The 17,111-nt window shown below is 49.4% G+C and overlaps 1 long non-coding RNA gene across 1 annotated transcript; it reads right to left on the reverse strand.

The window, feature by feature from the left end:
* Positions 1-10,428: 10,428 nt before the first annotated feature.
* Positions 10,429-15,134, reverse strand: LOC115598132. The gene is made up of 3 exons (XR_003987411.1): positions 15,058-15,134; positions 12,658-12,780; positions 10,429-10,504 (listed from the first exon to the last, which is right to left on the reverse strand). It is a non-coding gene; the product is annotated as an uncharacterized LOC115598132 (long non-coding RNA).
* Between the last annotated feature and the right edge of the window lie 1,977 nt (positions 15,135-17,111).

The raw sequence follows: 17,111 nt of genomic DNA on the forward strand, positions 1-17,111 counted from the left end.
TTAGAAGAGCTTTGCTCCTTAAGGAGGAGGAATAGCACAAAATATAAGAGGCTGTAGCCCTCTGTAAAACACAAACCGCTGCGTCTACTAGCGCCGTAGAAGATGTGTCTGTAAATCGTGCGATTAGGAAATAGAGACATACAGCCACCAGGAAACAGAAACACGGCCAGCAGATTAACACAGATGTCTAGCGAACAACGTGCAGCTGAATTCCTCGTTTAGTACATCCACAGGTCCCTCTCCGACATGCAAAACCACTTGCACCGAGACTGCTTTCGGAGGGGGAACCTATAAAAAAACGACTGTAAATAAAGACAGAACTAAGTGATGCTAGCAGAGTGCGCCTAAGTTCCTCCTCCTCGGATAAATATTTCAATTAAGACACCGCGAGGAGCTAGGATTAGGTCACTTTATAAATCAGGCTGGATAAACTTCTAATAATTCTCCAAGAAAATTCTTCTCTACTGAAAAGTAAAGGTGGGAGACTTTTTTCTTACACACATGCTGCTATCCAGATGTGCCTAATTAGACTAAAGAGCACAGTAACAAATTCAATTTTCGAGTACCGTTTCTATTGTCCTGTTTAATTCCCGATAGCAGGTTTTCTCTACTCCATAACTCATAACTCTCCAAAAAGCTGAATTCTTTACCTTTCTCCTATGGAGAAGTTGCACAAGGCAGATTTTATCGCTTGCTTTCAGAAGCAATTGCAGGTATGGAGCTTTGGTTTTGTTTTGTTGTTGTGTTTTGGGTTGTTTGGGTTTTTTTCTCTGCCGTTTTTCTAATAGTCAGACCTAATAATTTTCAAAGCAAAAACGAAAGAGCTACGCTGAGAGGTGTATCTGCCGGTAGGGGCCAGGTAACCGAGCGGGTTCTTCTCAGGTAACCCCACCGTCCGCAAGATAAACCTTGGCACGTCTTTTACGATGTGATGGTTAGCATGGGCAGCTATCTGGATTTGTTTGCCTCCCGTCACGCCTCGCACCGTGGGAGGCAAAGGCCACAGGGATGAGTACGGGGAACGAGAGAGAACTGGAACAGGCGCCTCTCAAAAGCTGGCAGTCGCAAAGATGCTCTTCACTTCTCCCTGGCTGGCACAGCGCCGGCACCGCAATGAAAGCTCATCCTGGCCAGTGACCACTGCCGATGGGGTGACATATGCCAGCGCCGCTAGCTGTTGGAGCTGACCCGGCTACTGCTAGCCCACTGCCCTCCACAAGCCACCGGCCTCCACTCACACAGTCGGGGCGAGCCCTGAAATGCCACCATCCTTGCCATCGGGGAGCAAAGGGCCGGCCGACCCGCCCGTTCCCGTTCCCCCCTCGGGCGCTGGGAGGGGAGCTTTGGGATCCCCCGTCCAGGCGGGACAGGGATGGGGACTGAGATCCGAACGGGGCTGGTACCACCGCCTGCTCCGGGAGATGCATTGAGTCCTCGTGGGCCGTGTATGTGTTTTTAGCTATGATAGACATTGGCGCACACACGAGATAAATGTCGCGCCTGCCGCCACCAGAATCAATGATCACCGATTGCATCTCTCCGGGGAGCGACGGCAAGGACCGGCCCCGAAGCGTGTGTGTGTGTGTGCATGTTTCTTTTTCACTTCGGGGAGGGTAAGAGGGGAGGAGAGGATGTGGGGAACTGAAGATGACCCCTTTGATCAGTGGCCTGAATGGGGAAAAAAGGATAAACAAGAAGTTGAAGGCAATAAATTTCAGCCGTGAACATGTCCCGGTAACCTCTGGCCTGGCCACTCGAGGATGAGACCGCGTTGAAATTCCGAGAGCCGCAGAGGTAAAGAGAGGGTTTTTAAGGCGACCAAGGTACCCTACTGCTCCGCCTCGGGAGCCGCTCCCTCCCAGGCCTTAATGAGTCAAAAAGCGTGAACGACACGCGAACAATTTTATCAATAGGACCATGTAAAGGCCGACTGTGAGGAAAGTTATTTATTAATATAGCCGATTGTGGCTGGTTCCCATCCACTCAGAAAAGAAAAGCCCTTGCTCTGGAAGCATTCACACCAGTTCTCCAATTTTTATTCTGTCCTGTGGCTCAAAGTTGAAGTTCCCCAAGTGAAATAAATTGTCCACAAAAGAGGAAAGGAACCACATTTTCTTTTATTTTTCCTACCCTAAAAAGGAAGGGTGAAACCGATCTAATGTGCCCACTGGAGCAAGATGCAGCATGAAAGGCTGGGTGTTAAAAGTAAAAGCAGCCTTTGGAGCAAATGGGATGGAAAATTAAATGAAATTAAATAGCTTGAACGACCGTATTGTCCCTTATTAAAAAGACACATTAATTACATGGTTTCAGCTTTATTCAAAGACAATGTTTAGACTCAATCAAAACATTCCACTATCGCTCTTTATATACTTAAATCGGGCTACTAGAGGCACCATTAATGCGAGATCACTTTTGCCCAGAGATGCGTTGAAAGTTATTTTCCTCGGCGGCCCTTATTTATGCCCACCGCTGAACTGCCGGTGCCCCTGAGCAACACTTTGGCACACTGTTCTCCCTGATTTAACAGGTTGCCCCATAATGAGGCATGAATGTTAAGGAACAACAGTCATCCAAAGAGGCACAGTTGCAGAGAGCAATGTCCCACCAGGGAGCTCCATTCAAACTACCAAACCGCTCCAGCACAGAGAAGGTTCAACACCACATTCAGACCAGCATGAATGCCTGTATACAGGGCCCGGCTCATTATTCCGCGGAGCACCGCAGCGGAGGCTTGAACAAAATGCTGCAAGTTCATTCAGCAGGCCATACTCCGGCGGGACAGCCCAGCCGGCGGCTCCTAGGGTGACCTTTTTCCCAAATGACTCTGCGCCGCCGAGACCGCCGTTCCCTGGACTGGGAGACGGGACGGGACTCCCCACCCTGCCCGGGCTGGTCTCCACCACGGTCCCGCCGCAATGGCATGGGGATGCAAGGAAATGGGCTGAGAGCAATGGGGGGAGGCTTGCTGAGACCCTGAAAAACGGAAATCCCCATAATACCGAAGAGACCGATAAGGTCTGAACCTCTTCTCTTCTCTTCTCTTCTCTTCTCTTCTCTTCTCTTCTCTTCTCTTCTCTTCTCTTCTCTTCTCTTCTCTTCTCTTCTCTTCTCTTCTCTTCTCTTCTCTTCTCTTCTCTTCTCTTCTCCTCCGTTCCCTCCTTCCCTCCTGCCTTCCCCTCTCTTTTGTATTTTGTTAATATCTCCTACTCGATAACGCTCGCTTTCCCTCTTTCAGACACTTTCTTTCAACCTCTCCTTCCCTTTACCACCCTTTCCTCCTTCCCTGTTTCTTCCCACCACATCCATTCCTCCACCGCGACACCAACTGCAGCCGCAGCAGTCCCGTCGAGGCGCTGCCGGTGCCTGTGCCCGGTGCTGCTGGCGGGCGGTGCCGGTTGGCGGTTCCGGGCGGTCGCGGCCCGGTCTGGCGGCCCCCAACCAGCTGTGCGGTGCAGACGAGATGCGGGTGGGATATTAAAACAGCTTTTGAATAGTAATTCTGGTTCTATGGGAAACCGGGCAGATGACTGGAGCTCGATTTGGTATTCGTATTGTTAATCACGAGTGTCAGCCCAGATCGGATTCAAACACGTTTTGTTCTCGTTAAAAATTCCAGTGTATGGGGCTGAGATTTTTTTTCCTTTTAGCCTAGCTTTAGTTGGAGGCGATACTTGCCACATAAAGTATTCAAAGTCTGTCTAAAGTTGCCTTTTAACCGGATTCTCCCCCTCCCGCAGCCCCCACCGTATCTCTTGGTTCTTTCGGTTGACATGGTGCAAATAAAAGTCAGTAAACTTGTTGCTGAATTGCAATGTTTCGGTGTACCTTATAAATTCATACCTTTTCTCCCTCGATCGCCTCAGAATGAGCCCCTGACTCAATTCGATTTTCCTTGCTGTTGGGCACATTTAGGAGAGAGTCTATTTGTGAAGTTCATTTCTAGGCAAATGTATTCAAGAGCTGATTGGGATGAATAGGACCGTGTGTCAGCCGCCCCTAATTGGGATTAAAGCACTTCGGACCATATGCAGAGAGTGACAGAAATTCTCAGGTTTCATTGTGCTCAGACTTCCACCCGCCTGGACACTCCCCCTGGAAAAGGGAGGATTTATAAAGATTTTAGCAAGAAGCTGAGAAAATAAAGGAGAGGCAGAAAATGACCTGGCTAATGTCCCTCTGCTGCACTGCCAGCGTGGCATCTGCCGGGATACGGACAGGCAGCGGCGGGACCCGGCGAGGCGGAGGGGCAGAGGCCAGGAGGGGCCGGGATCGGACCGGGCGCCGGGGTTTCTCTTCGGAGGGAAGGGAAGCAGGTCTAGCTTCTCTCACGCCCGGTTCGCGGTCTGGATTGGAAATCCAAAAGCCATAATTCCGGGGCTGGGGGTTATATGGGATGGGAATGACAACCCCCAAAGGGAAACTTCCCCGGGTGTTTCTAGCCTAAGGAACAAACTCCTAAGAGAGCAGGGAGGCGAGGCAGGCAGGGAGGAGATATGTGAATTACAGGCAAAAGCAGCTCCCTGCCCAGCCCAGCACTGGTAACAGGGAAATGAGGTTTTTGGAAATGCAACCCTGCTGCCGGGGGCTGTACTTCCTACGCTGGGTCTGCCTGATCTAGTGAAAGATGCTACGGCCAGGGGGTTGGACTAGATGATCTTTAAAGGCCCCTTCCAAACAAAACCAAAGTCAATGTTTCCAACTTAAAGCAGCTCCATGTCCGTACTCATCCATTGCCCTGCATGCCCGCCTCTCTGTCCACCTGCATGCCAGCTGTGCAAGGGCCACCCTGGCAGGGTGTTTGGCTCTGTCTGTCCTTGCGGAGCCACAGCAAGAAGCAACGCGCAAAGCTCAGGCCTGGCCGTATCATGCTGTGACTTATCTGAGTGTGAGATCGCCTGCACGCTGCAATCCAAACCCTAGAGAGAAAAAGTATCATTCAAGTTAGTGTCGTCGGTTATCAGAAAAGCTATGGTTAATCCCATCAGAACCAGATGGTTAAGAGACTGAACCTCTGTAGCCTTTGTTTGCGAAGGCTACTTTGTCCCAGCGAGGTGACCGAGGGCAAGGTGACTGCCTCGTTCTCTCCACGCTCCTCTGCAAAATGCCCACAGCCCCGACGGGGCGCTTTAGTGCCGGTGGCCCATGCAAACCCGTGTGGCGCTGGAGGCGCAGCCCATGTCCCGGCGGGGACTCCAATCCCGAGGAGCGCCCTGCTCCCCCCTCCCGTTTCACATCTCCTGCGGAGCCTCCGAGGAGGGCTCGACAACCCCGGGGAGATACGGACTCAACTTCCCTTGGCGATAAAGAACCAGGTGTCCCCCCCGCAGAGGAAATTCCCTGGTACTGTCTGCAGGCTGGTCGTAGCGGTGGGAAGGGTCTCGCCCGCTACTCATGATGAGGCAGCAATGCCGCTCGCTTGGGTTGGCATATTCCCATGTCCTGTGGCTCTCTGGACAGGAGGGGAGAGGAAACGGGATAGGAGAAATTAGCCGAAGCGTGCCCAATGTTCCGGGCATGCCGAACTGGCCTTGGGATGCTATGCACGAAGTCTGGACGGCCTGGGAAGAAGCAGCATGAATCTACCTTTAAGAGCAAATATTATTTAAATCTCAGATCAGGGATTCCATTCTCTGGGACGGGTTTGGTCCTGAGAGCCGTCCGCTGTAAGTGAAAGGTCTGGATTAGAGGAGACTGACAGAACCAAGAAAAGCCCTCCGCCTCTCCTCCCTCACCGCCGGGCCTGGGGCACGGCCGATGCCACCTCGGCGAGGACCGGACATTTCTGCAAGACTAAGAGCAGAGGAAGCGGTGGGCACGGTCGTGCGTGGAGGTGTGCGGGGCTCGGGGCACGGCGAACGGTGAGCCCGGGAGAAGCCCTTGACATAATTTCTCCGCAATTGCGCTGACTACGGGCAGGAGGAAATGCACAGCCTTGACATATCTCCGCCCCCAGACGGCTGTGATAGTTAAATAAATAAGAAAAGAGCACCCCCACACCAGCCGGCAATGCTGGCCCAGCTTTTCTGGGGGGACATCCAGACGGGTTTGCTAGTGTAGCCTGAAGCCAGCCGGGGAGCCTCGTGTTTGCTCCACCCCTGGAACCAAACCTCTGCCCTCTCCCAAGCCCTAGGAAAGAATCGCGGGCCTGGGTCAGGACGGAGGGGCACAGGCGCCCGGCCCCCGGCTGCTGGTCGCTCTCGGGCAGCACCCAAAATTGTGGCCCGTGAGCCCCCGCTGCCGTTTTTCTTTTTCCTCGGGTTAAAGGCAGACTGCGCTCAGCTGCCTGCAGCTACAGCATCCATACAAACACCTCACATGCAGGAGAATTGCGGGTTTGCCTGTGTGTCCTCACATAAACAGCCGGGTACGTCTGTATGTATAGGCACACATTTATTTAAAAGCCTGGGTGCTGGAGTCACTGTTAAGCACTCCCTCTTTTCCTATGGATTTCGTGACAGACGGGAGAAAGGCCCTTCCGCTGCCTCCGGCCGTCCTCGAGTGACAGGGCTGTGACTTATGGAAAAATATAATGTACATACAGAGCCAGATGTTACCGAGCATATACCGAACTAATGGGCTAAGAAGCACCGACAAAGATCCGCCTGGCACTAACTGAGTTGCTTCTGCACTCCGGAGATCAGGAGAGTGAAGAAGCAGAAGGTCCTTGCTCCCCTTCCCGTCCTCCCGCATCAAAAGTATCCCCGGGAATCCAGTTCATAGAGTTACATTCTCATCTCAGCTCCCTCTAAGTCGGGCTTTGTCAAGACAGTGGTCGTACCACTCAAATCACCCGGTCCCACCAACTCTAGGCAGGCAAGTTACTACTGACTTTTGAATCCAGCCTGGGCTTTAATTGTTTGTGGTTTTGCGTTTGTTTTATTTTGTTCTGATTTTTGTAATACAGTGGGAGTCCCCTACTCTGAAGATTTCAACAAACTGTCTCTTTCCATCCTGACAGCTTGACAGATCCGAGCCAGACCCTGAATCACTTCCAGGGATGAAATTGTGCAGCGATAGAGGAAGCCAAAGCACGCAAGCTTAGCGCGCATGGCGCAGAGCTCCCCTCCTCCTCCTCTTCCTCGGACCTCTTTGCCGCGCTCCGATCGGCTCAAGACGAAAAAAATTCCTTGAACACCGCGCAAATTTGTTATGTTTTCCTCACGAGATTAAAGGGGTGGGCAATTTCTCTTAAAATCAGCCCTGCATTTAGAGAGGATTTGCAACTGTAAAACGAAGCACTGTAAATCTTCACCCCGAGGGGCAGCGTTATAGTGCGGTAACAGCAACGACGTAGCTGTAGTTTATTGGGGGGGGAGAGGGGGGCTGTGGGAGGGTGTGTGGTTGCCTCAGCAGATGCCAAAGACCGCGGAAGAAGCAAGTGCCATCGGTGCCGGGATGGGGAGCCGGGGGCATGGGGGAGAGAAGGCGCCGACCCACTCCCACTGCAAACGCCCTCGGTTCAGGAATCGGGAGGTGAAACCGATGGTGACTTCGCCTATTAGGATCCCACTGAATCCAGCACTTGATCTGAGAAGAGGCAGGGAAACAAATCATTGGCACGGAAGAGAGAAAGAGATGGGGGAAAAAAATGGTAGCTGCTGGAAGGAAAATCTCTCTCTGCAGTGGCACCAGAGAGCAGGGCAGAGATTGCTGGCTGGCTGGTCATAATGTAAATGGAGAAAGAGATAGGTTTTGCCAGCAAGGAGAAAGGGCTGTAAGAGAGATGACTTCCTAACGAGTGCATATAATGTTGTAAAGGGTTTTACCATTTTATGCTTTTCAAGATATGACTATCAGCAAGGAAAAAAAAAAAAAAGTAGAATTTAGCAAAAACGCAGCCATCAGAAACTGTTCGTTACACTCTGGTAAACATTCCCTCATGGTGAAATTGTTGGTGGGGGCGGAAGGCAGGGCAAGAAAACGATTCTTCTTCTAGTAGATGTAGCTCTCTAATTAATGAATCTGACAAACTGAAAGGTCTTCCTCTGGTTCCTGTGACTTGACTTCTTTTTTTTTTTTTTTTTTTTTCCTTTTTTCCTTTTTTTTTTTTATTATACCCAGTAAAGATGTTTGAAACAAGGTAGTATTTGGTTTAGATAAGCAGAATAAATGAAGTTAAATCCATGTTATCTAGGACGTATCTGAAAGTACACGATGAAGTACAGACCTTTTTCTTCATTTCTGCATTGCATATTTTGATGCTGAAGTATGCATCATTTTTGACAGCTTCGGGGTTATGAAACCAAAGAACCTTGTAGGTGTCATCTGTCGGAAATAATTTTTCGTTATAGCCTATTGATTTGATGTTCTTTCTATTCATTGTTTCTGCTATTAAAATAAAATCTAAATAAAATTATTCAGTATTTTTGCCCCATCGCCTGTGGACCGCTGGCCTCAGCTTCCCCATTGTCACAATCTTTCCATCTAAATATTCAAATATGCATTCAGGAAAAAAAAGACACATTAACCTCAAAATTTCCGTCTCACCCTATGTCCTTCATGCCGAAAATTAAGAGACACTTCGGGCACACATATACAGAAGGGTTATCTCTCCCAAAACTAACAGGAAAAATCCCGTTTGTCTTCTAGTATTTCCAACAGGGCTTGATATTCGGCTGGAGGTATCTTTTTAATAATCTTACCTCCTTAAATTATTTGAGGAATTAACACTTCTCAAAAATCATAGCATCATATAATCATAGAAAGTTAGGGGTTGGAAGGGACCTAGAAAGATCATCTAGTCCATCCTCCCCTGATAGATCAGGGTCACCTATAGCAGGTCACATGGGTTTTGTGGGCATTGTGGTCAAATGGGTTTGAATTGCTCAAACACCCGTCTAACTACCTCCAGCTTTTGAGTCACCGGCTTTAAAGTTAAATGATGATGCCCACCGTATAGGTATTCCCTGAGAAAAGTGACTTGTCACCGTTGTGTTTAAACCCATGTCCCGAGGTATTAAAAGAAAAAAAAAAATCGAGTGTGCTCGTTCAGCTGCCGCTGAGAAGAGGTTTTCAACAGCCCATGTTAGCCAGAACAGCACCCGGAGCATCCGGGCTCACCCCTAGGTACAGAAATTCGTCTCCGATGGGTGCCAGATTGGACCGTCTACAAACGTAACCCCATATAGAGGGAATACTTGACTTTTAAACATCTCCTGTGAGCCTTCCGGGCAGCTCCCCTCGGAAACGTGGGACGCAGCCCAGCCTCCGAGATGTCCGCACCCTCCGGCACAGGTTTCCCAACGCTGCACCAAGCTGTCTGCACCACCACCCTCCCCATCCCCCTCCCCAGGTTTGGGAGCTGCTCTGTCCACTCCCCAGGAAGACCCCGCAACCCTGGACATAAATTGTTTGGGAAAGGGAGGCTCCATCCTACAGCCTGAAAGGAGATGCGGTGAGGTTTTCTATTAATCCTTTACCTTGCAAAGAAGGGGGGGGGAAATACTATTTTTATTAAAAATTCCTAGGGAGCAAAAATACACCTGTCCCCTGTGATGAGTTCCTAGGAAATAAAGTATCTGGATATTTATCGTGTTACACCTGATGTTGCTACCCTGTCCCGCTGTGCCAGTGGTCACAGAGAACCCCGCTCCTCGCATCCCTCAGTCCCGATAAAAAAAAGCCTCTCCCCGACCCTCCCCGCTGGAGGCAAAGCCCCTGCAGACCTGCGGGATGTGCAGTGGCGTTGGCAGTGCAGCCTGGCGTGGAGAGGCGGAGGATGCTGTCGAGGGGGGGTGTTGGGGTACCCCCGCCGAGCCGGCCCCAGAGGTCGGTTGTATTGGAGGTTGTTGAAACCGGGTGGGAAAGGACAGTGGTTTCTCAAACTCCCTTTGGGAACCCTCAAAACAGGGTGGCAAAGAATGTGTAGACACACATGCATGTGTGTGTCCGCAGGTGTATGAAATCTGTCGGGGGGATATAGGCAAGGAAATATAAAACGAGGTAGTGATACATTTTCTATCCCGGTTACACAGTTTTTGCTCACTGTCATAGTTTCAGAAAACCTCTCTGAGCTTCTGGGTTGGAGAGAAACCATTTGCTACCAGATAGAGCGAGCCAGCGAAGCCGCCCCTCGGAAAAAAAGTCCCTCAAGCGTAATCCAGTGAAGATGCAATTAATTAAATCGCTTCTCTGTTTTCTGCTCATTTCTTCCCGGTAATGTCAGGGGTTCGTGAGGGAAGGGGTATGTGTGGGGGTGTGTGTGTATAGGGGGTGGTGTTTCTCCTCGGGCCAGGTTCCGCCGTGAGCACCAGGAGCGGCAGCCCCTCTCCCGCCTGCTGGGTTGCTTCAAGGTTCCTCCATACCTTTGCGAAGCCGTGCAGAAAAAAAAAAAACACGTCTCCCGAGGTCCCACGGGACCGAGTCATGCAAGAAAATGCGTGCTCCTAATTTTATTCGAGTTAATAAAAGCGACAAAACAGGCTTGCAAACACGGGCGGCTGGGGCTGAAGGCGGACGAGCTTCTCTTGGCAGGCGGAAACGCAGGTTTTTGAATTGTAACCTGGAGGAACAGCAAGAAAGGAAGGAGAGGTCCTGGGGAGGTGGAGAAAGCTTCTGCGTAAGCCTGGGGTGACACCGGAGCATCCACGGTGTCCTGCGGGAGGAGGGGAAGGAGGACGACGACCGCGGGCTGTGTCCATGTTACGGTACCTTCCTTTCCTCCGGAGGGGCCAAGAGCCTACACCTTCGGGGCAGACTCGCTTTCTTCCAGACAGTGTTTAGGGTGCAGAGAAGTCCCCGAGAGGGCACCCCCCATGGGTAAGGAAGACAGACAGATAGGGCTCCTGTTCTGGACTGAGCGGCAGCCTTGGGCAGCCTACTGTCTTTTCGGGACGCCTTTCATTGCCCACAGCGGCTTAATATTGCTTTAACTTAAGGCTTGCGAAGAGGTACGAGGGAGATAAACGCTTCCTGTGAGGGGGCAGATTAGCTCAGAGACCATCAGTTCCCTCCTCGTGTCCTCTCTGATGTCTCCACCGGAGCTACCCTCCCTCTGCCAGCACCAACACAGAAAAAGAAGAAGCCATGGGGCAGGGGGAAGTGTTTGGTGGGGAGAAAGAGAGGAAATCCTAAAAAAAATATCGTTTCACAGGGATTGCATTTCCCGCGGGGAACGTGCTCTATCCAGGGGGGAAAGTCCTCCCTGATCGGACTGACATACGCCCTGGGTGAGTGCAGGGCCATCAGGATTCCGTATGGCAGGGTGATCCACAATGGCTTCCAAGGTTTGAAAGGAAAGGTTAAACCCCCTCTCAGCCTGGACTGGGTGTGCTGCTCAGGATCCGATCCCACACGGCGTGGTCAGAGACACTCCCCGCACATAAAACCCTGAGCCATGGGGGCGGAGGGTGCGTGTCCAGCTGACCAGGGCGAAAAAAGCCTCAAACCAACAGAACACTGATTTGGTACTCTGTCCTGCATATATATTCCTGCTGTGTATGTTTTACTGAGAGACAGAGGTGGGGTTAAATGCCAGACCCAAATATGAAAACCTTTTGAAATAATAGGCTACTGTGTGGGATCCTTGACGATTTTTAAAAATTATTTCAACTGCAGGTTGGCTGAGAGCATCCTTCTGAACCAGTTATCCTTGCCAAGCAGTTGTCACAACAGTAATGCCTCCATCTCTTGTTATTTATCCTTCCATTGCAAACTGGACTCTCATCTGAAGTCCCCCATCTGATTAAATTATCCTGAATATTTCTATGTAAAATATTAAATGGTTGCCTTTGTGTGTCATGTGTGTGTGTGCACAGGGGGGGCTAAGGGTTCTTCAAATAAAAAATTCTCTAATAAAAATGCTTTGCCCCTGAAATTCTGGATCAAGAACAACAAGATCTTTATGTTCAGATATGAGCATTACTGAGCAGCTGAATTTTTATTTCATATAACATTGTTTGTTAATACTTCCTACTGGTTTGACATAGGGTCACGTCCAGAGTCACTAATCCTCCAGTCCACCTCCCCCATTGCAGAATATAGCCTAAAAGACCACCATTATTGGGAGAAATATCAGACAACTGTCACATTACCTAACTTAGCGAAATCATAACAAAAGCTTCCATTAGAAGTGACACAACATAAGCTGGAAGGGGTTTTCAATTCCACTTACACTTCTTTCCCCCGTTCCTTCACTGAAATGTCTCACATTCTCAGCATGTTTTGTGGAAGCTTGATTAAAGTCAGAAAATCTGGGTTTGTATCACTCATTAATTTCCTGAGGGGATATTAAACAGAAGAGGGCAAACAGCACTTATTGTCAGATCTGTGAGAAGATTCATACATTTTCAGTTATTAGATGACTATGTAAACATGTAAAAAACCCCAACAGTATTAGCAGAGACTATTTTTTGTGCACAACTAAAGACAAGGGTGACTGGAATTGTGGAGGAGGAGTCATGAACAAAAAAACTGAGCAAGCATCCTCCTTCCATAATTTTAAATGCTATTTATAACATGTGGATTGGGAGAAGTATTTATTTTGTAATAAAAATAATCTATCTGACTGTCTTGTGTATATTTTTATCTAGTGATGGAGTAGTAAGTATATTCAATATGTTGGTGACAGGTTTTATTAGGGGGGCAGAGAGGGTAGAGATCAGCAAGAGCTGACAGATAATTTCATCTCACAAATACGACAAAGTATAATTTTACCTGCAGGTTCTTGGCTGCGATTTTTTCATCCTATATCTGGATGTCCCTCAGAGCAGCAGCCAGGTCCAAGGCTGAGCAGGAGACAGCAGCACTGCACATCTGTTTCATGAAATCTTCGTTCGCCTGTTTTGACAGAAGCACATAGAGAGGACATGGTAAATAATGTGAATCTCCACACAGCTCCTGAAAAAGAAAGGCTGCAAAGCAATGTCAAAAGGAAAAGGTTCTGCCCTGTCTGCCCTCCACCATTCCCCTGCCCAGGAAAGCACCTCCCAGCTGGGCCTCCAGGGAGATGGAGCCACAGCAGCATCCATGTCCTCCAAGCAACACAGGAAACATCACAGGGCCATCAATCTCCCCTGCGCTGTGTGAATGTGGTCCCCCAGCTCCATGTCAGCCACAGGACTCCTGGCCTGGCAGCAGGCATCCCCAGCATGTCCCAGTCAAGAGGAGCATGCCCCAGTCAAGAGGAGCCCTTTTGATTGAGTCAAGGGATGCTGCAGGGCTGAGAAGGACCCCCCAAAGGTCCCCCCCAAAGGACCCTCCCGGGTGTCATGCCACAGGGAGGATCTCCAGCATGGAAGTATGTCCCTTCGTAGGGCATGTAGGAGGGTGGCTGAGCAGGGAAATGTGTATCCCAGGGGCTCTTTTCTTCTCTCTGTCTCTGGGTCTGTGTCACCAAGTGGACTTGCTCCTCCTCCATAGATCTGGTTCTGGTATGGTATGCTGTGGTGCTGTGAAATCAGGTCATGCAATATGGTGCCTGTCCTGCTGGGAAAAGGACAGCCTTGGAGCAGGGCTGGCATGTCCCTGCAGTGCCAACTGCTCCAGTTCCAGCAGCATCAGACAGCCCTTGTGGTGTCAGGTGCAGGGCAAGCAGAGCTGTCCCCTGTGCCCAGTGTGCAGCGGAGCAATGGTATTTATCATAGCTATGGTAAGTCTCTTGCCCAGTCCCTACTAATTATTTCCTGCCATGCAGAAACACAAATCAATAACAGGAGGTAAGAAAACAGAGGTACCAAAGCAAAGCAAGAGAAAGGCAAGGGGGCAGGTAGAGAAGAATGGTGAAACAAAAAGATGCCTGCTTGATGTGATAAGCATCTGAATGAGGTCTGCTGCTATTTTGGTTGCTCTGGTGCATTCATTGAAGCAATGACAGGCTCTGTTGTACAGCAGCTTCTCTCTCTGCTGGCTCCTGTGTGCTGTGCTAAGCTGGGTGTGATGCAGTTGTGGGTGGCTGTGATCCAAAGGCATGTGCTGGCAATCTGGTTCCTCTCTTTGTAGCTGTGGCATTGAAATAGCGGAATAAGGACTTTCTTTGAATTTTCGCATGCTCAGCAAATTCTGCAAGGTCTTGATGGCTTTCTGGAGGAAGAAGTAATGTCAGAGGGACTCCACGGAAATCCCACAGAACTCTGCCTGTGGTGTCCATCATGTCTCCTTGCACTGAGAAGGGAGAAGTAAAGGAAACACAGCCACAGTATGCAAATTCTTTCTTTCCTACCTCATGGCTCAACCTCACATTCCTAGGCCTCAAACCTAGATTATCTCTGACATGTCAGGAAAGGTGTCTCATTCCACCAGCAAAATCATTTAGAAACCTTACTGTATCCATCTTACCCTGTGCATCTCCTTATAAAACATCTCCTGCATCTTAGCTACACCATCAACAAGAGATCACTGCAGAATCCTGTGGGAGTGGGTCTGAAATGCCTCTCAGAGGTACTTGATCAGTCTAAGGACAACCACCAGGTGCTTCTTGCTGCTACTGCCACACAGAAATTCTTGGTTTACTGTTTCCAGTCCCCAGCCCCTGACAGTTTCAAGGCAAAGCCCAAACTAAGTACTCCTTGTATACTTCAGCGACAGGGAGGGACTTTCACGGACTGTCTCTGTCATGATAAGATGATAATTCAGGTTCCCCTACACAAACACATCTATGTATATGCATGTGTATGTATATGTATCTATTCATACATATATGTACATATGAATATCCCAAATGATACCAAGAACTACATTAATTATATTCTGAATTATTTGCTAATTGAATACGTAGAAAGTCCCAATGTTAAATTTTGTTGAACTGAGCCATTTTCTTGCTTACTGGTGACAGTGGTGATGGCTGCTTTGCAGGATATTTACTTCTGACACTACAAACAACCTCTCAGTTCAGGGTAATGAAGCTGACAGAGATGGAGAGAGTTTGCCCACTGTGAGGAGAACCTCTAGGGAGCAAGCAGGCTGCTTGGTATGCTGCGTGCAGACCAACAAAGCATACTCAAATTTTAGAACAAATAGGTTTTGTCAGACCATGCAAAAATAGTCATCCTATGCTCACAGGTCTTGCCAACCTGTGCACCAAGCACTACTTAACCCATAGAATAAACCAGGAGTTACTTTGCTGAGGTTCTGTCCTGTGAGAGAGCTTCTTGCTGTCATCGTGGTGGCTGACAAAAACTCTGCTGACTTGTGGGTGCAAGGATGGGTCTGAACCCCAGTCTGGGTTCAGGACAGAACAGGAAGGTCTCGGGGGCTGCAGCTTTCCCATAGCAGCTGCCAGCTGCTGTCTGTCTGTCTTGTGTGCAGGCAGCCTTCCCCTTCCTGCCCATATTTGGCCCTGTCAACTGGGCTTGCAGAGGGAATGCACACACACACTCATCTGTGTATAACATCACACGAGTATGTCACTGGACTGGGCGGGGAAGGAAATAACCTCCCAGTCTTGGTTCTGCCACAGTAGGGTTCCCCTCAGACCCTACTTGATGACCTCAGAGGTCATCAAGTCAGACTGTTGATTTTTGCAGTAAAAGGAGTGGTAATGGGCAACAAACCTGGGACTGACTTACTCAGCCCACTGACTTTATGTACAGTGGGTGTGGAGGACAGTGGAGATGAAGAGAGTAATGTAACTTCTGGTACCAGTGGACATAGGCAGAGGTTGCCTCAAAGACCCTGAGAGTTTAATCTCTCTTAACAAAGAGGTCCCTTTTACTATATCCATGCTGGCACACCATACACCAGCTCCATGTACCAGAGTCCCGAGGGCACCCATAGCCCTGCCTGTTCCTGCCTCTTCCTGACAATCCAATGGGGCTGCCTCACCCTGTCCATGGCCCAGGACTGCATCATCGAATCTGGAGTGGTTTAGGATATAATAGAAGAGTGGATATCTCCAAGCACTCCCAGCCCTGACAAATGCCAGCCAGGCTTGCTCACCTGAGAGGAGACAGGACAATTCACCTAGACCTTGGCAGCCTTTTAAAATATACCTTTTTTTGCTGATCTCATAACAAAACTTAGGTGTACTTCCCCTGGTTCAAGAGCTGCTTGGAGAAATGAAGGCACCATCCCTCCCTCCCCCCCCGCTGGAAATGCTGTACAGGCACAGGGACACACGGCTCCTGCCTTGATGATAGAAAAATTTTGCTTGGAAAAGACCTTTAAGATAATCAGGTGTAGCGGGAGGAGCCATTCTTGCTCCTGATGCTTGACGAGCTGCTGGTCTCTTCCAGGACTCCAGCCACCACACAGCGCTTCCAGGGTAGAAGTGTAGTGGGAAGAGCCTTTCTTGCTCCAGAGGCTCAACGAGCTGCTGGCCTCTCCATGCCTCGCACCAGAGTGAGCTGAGGTTTTCTCTGTGGGTGTGTGTCCCACCTTTATTGGCCCCCCTGGCCTTGCTCATGCCCAATAGGGGCCTGTCCTAATCAGGCACAGGTGGACTCACACCCACTCACTGGCAATTCGAGGCACCTGGTTGACAATGTCTCTCTACAATCAGGTCCAACAGATAACCTAGCAGACTGCCAAGGCCACGACTAAACCATGTCCCTAAGCACCACATCTACATGTCTTTCAAATACCTCCAGGGATGGCGACTCTACCACTTCCTGGGGAAGCCCATTCAGTCCCTAATAACCTTTTTCAGTGAAGTTTTTTCATAATATCCCATCTCCACAGCAGTACATGTATTGTATTACTGCATTTCAGATCCTCCTCAGAAGTTGAGAGCTCTGAGTGCTTTGTATGCTACCACAGGAAAGAGCATAAAAAGAAATCCAGCCCAGCATCCTAAACCTTAAAAAAAAAATAACCTCTGGAGGCTCTGTCCAACAAGGAAAATTCTACCAAGCAGAGCCCTGAAACCCTAGCAAGGGGTAAGGTTAAAAACTAAATGGTCTTCAAGGTCCCTTTCAACCCAGACTGTCGTATAGTTCTATGAATCTGTGAAATTTAGGTGAGGTGGAGGCAGCTGCCAGACAGCCAAGTAAGTGATGTCATTGGGACCATCAGTCTGTGTGGCCTTCTAGGGAGCAGGCTGGTACCAAATTTAGACAGCAGTGGATTTACACGGAAAGGATGCAGGTTTATACTGAACACAGAGAAGAAATATTTTATGATGTGGGTGGTGAGACACCAGGACAGGTTGCCTGGAGAAGTCGGGGATGCTTCCT

This window comes from Calypte anna, chromosome 3 (genome assembly GCF_003957555.1).
Source record: "Calypte anna isolate BGI_N300 chromosome 3, bCalAnn1_v1.p, whole genome shotgun sequence".
Lineage (NCBI taxonomy): Eukaryota > Metazoa > Chordata > Aves > Apodiformes > Trochilidae > Calypte > Calypte anna.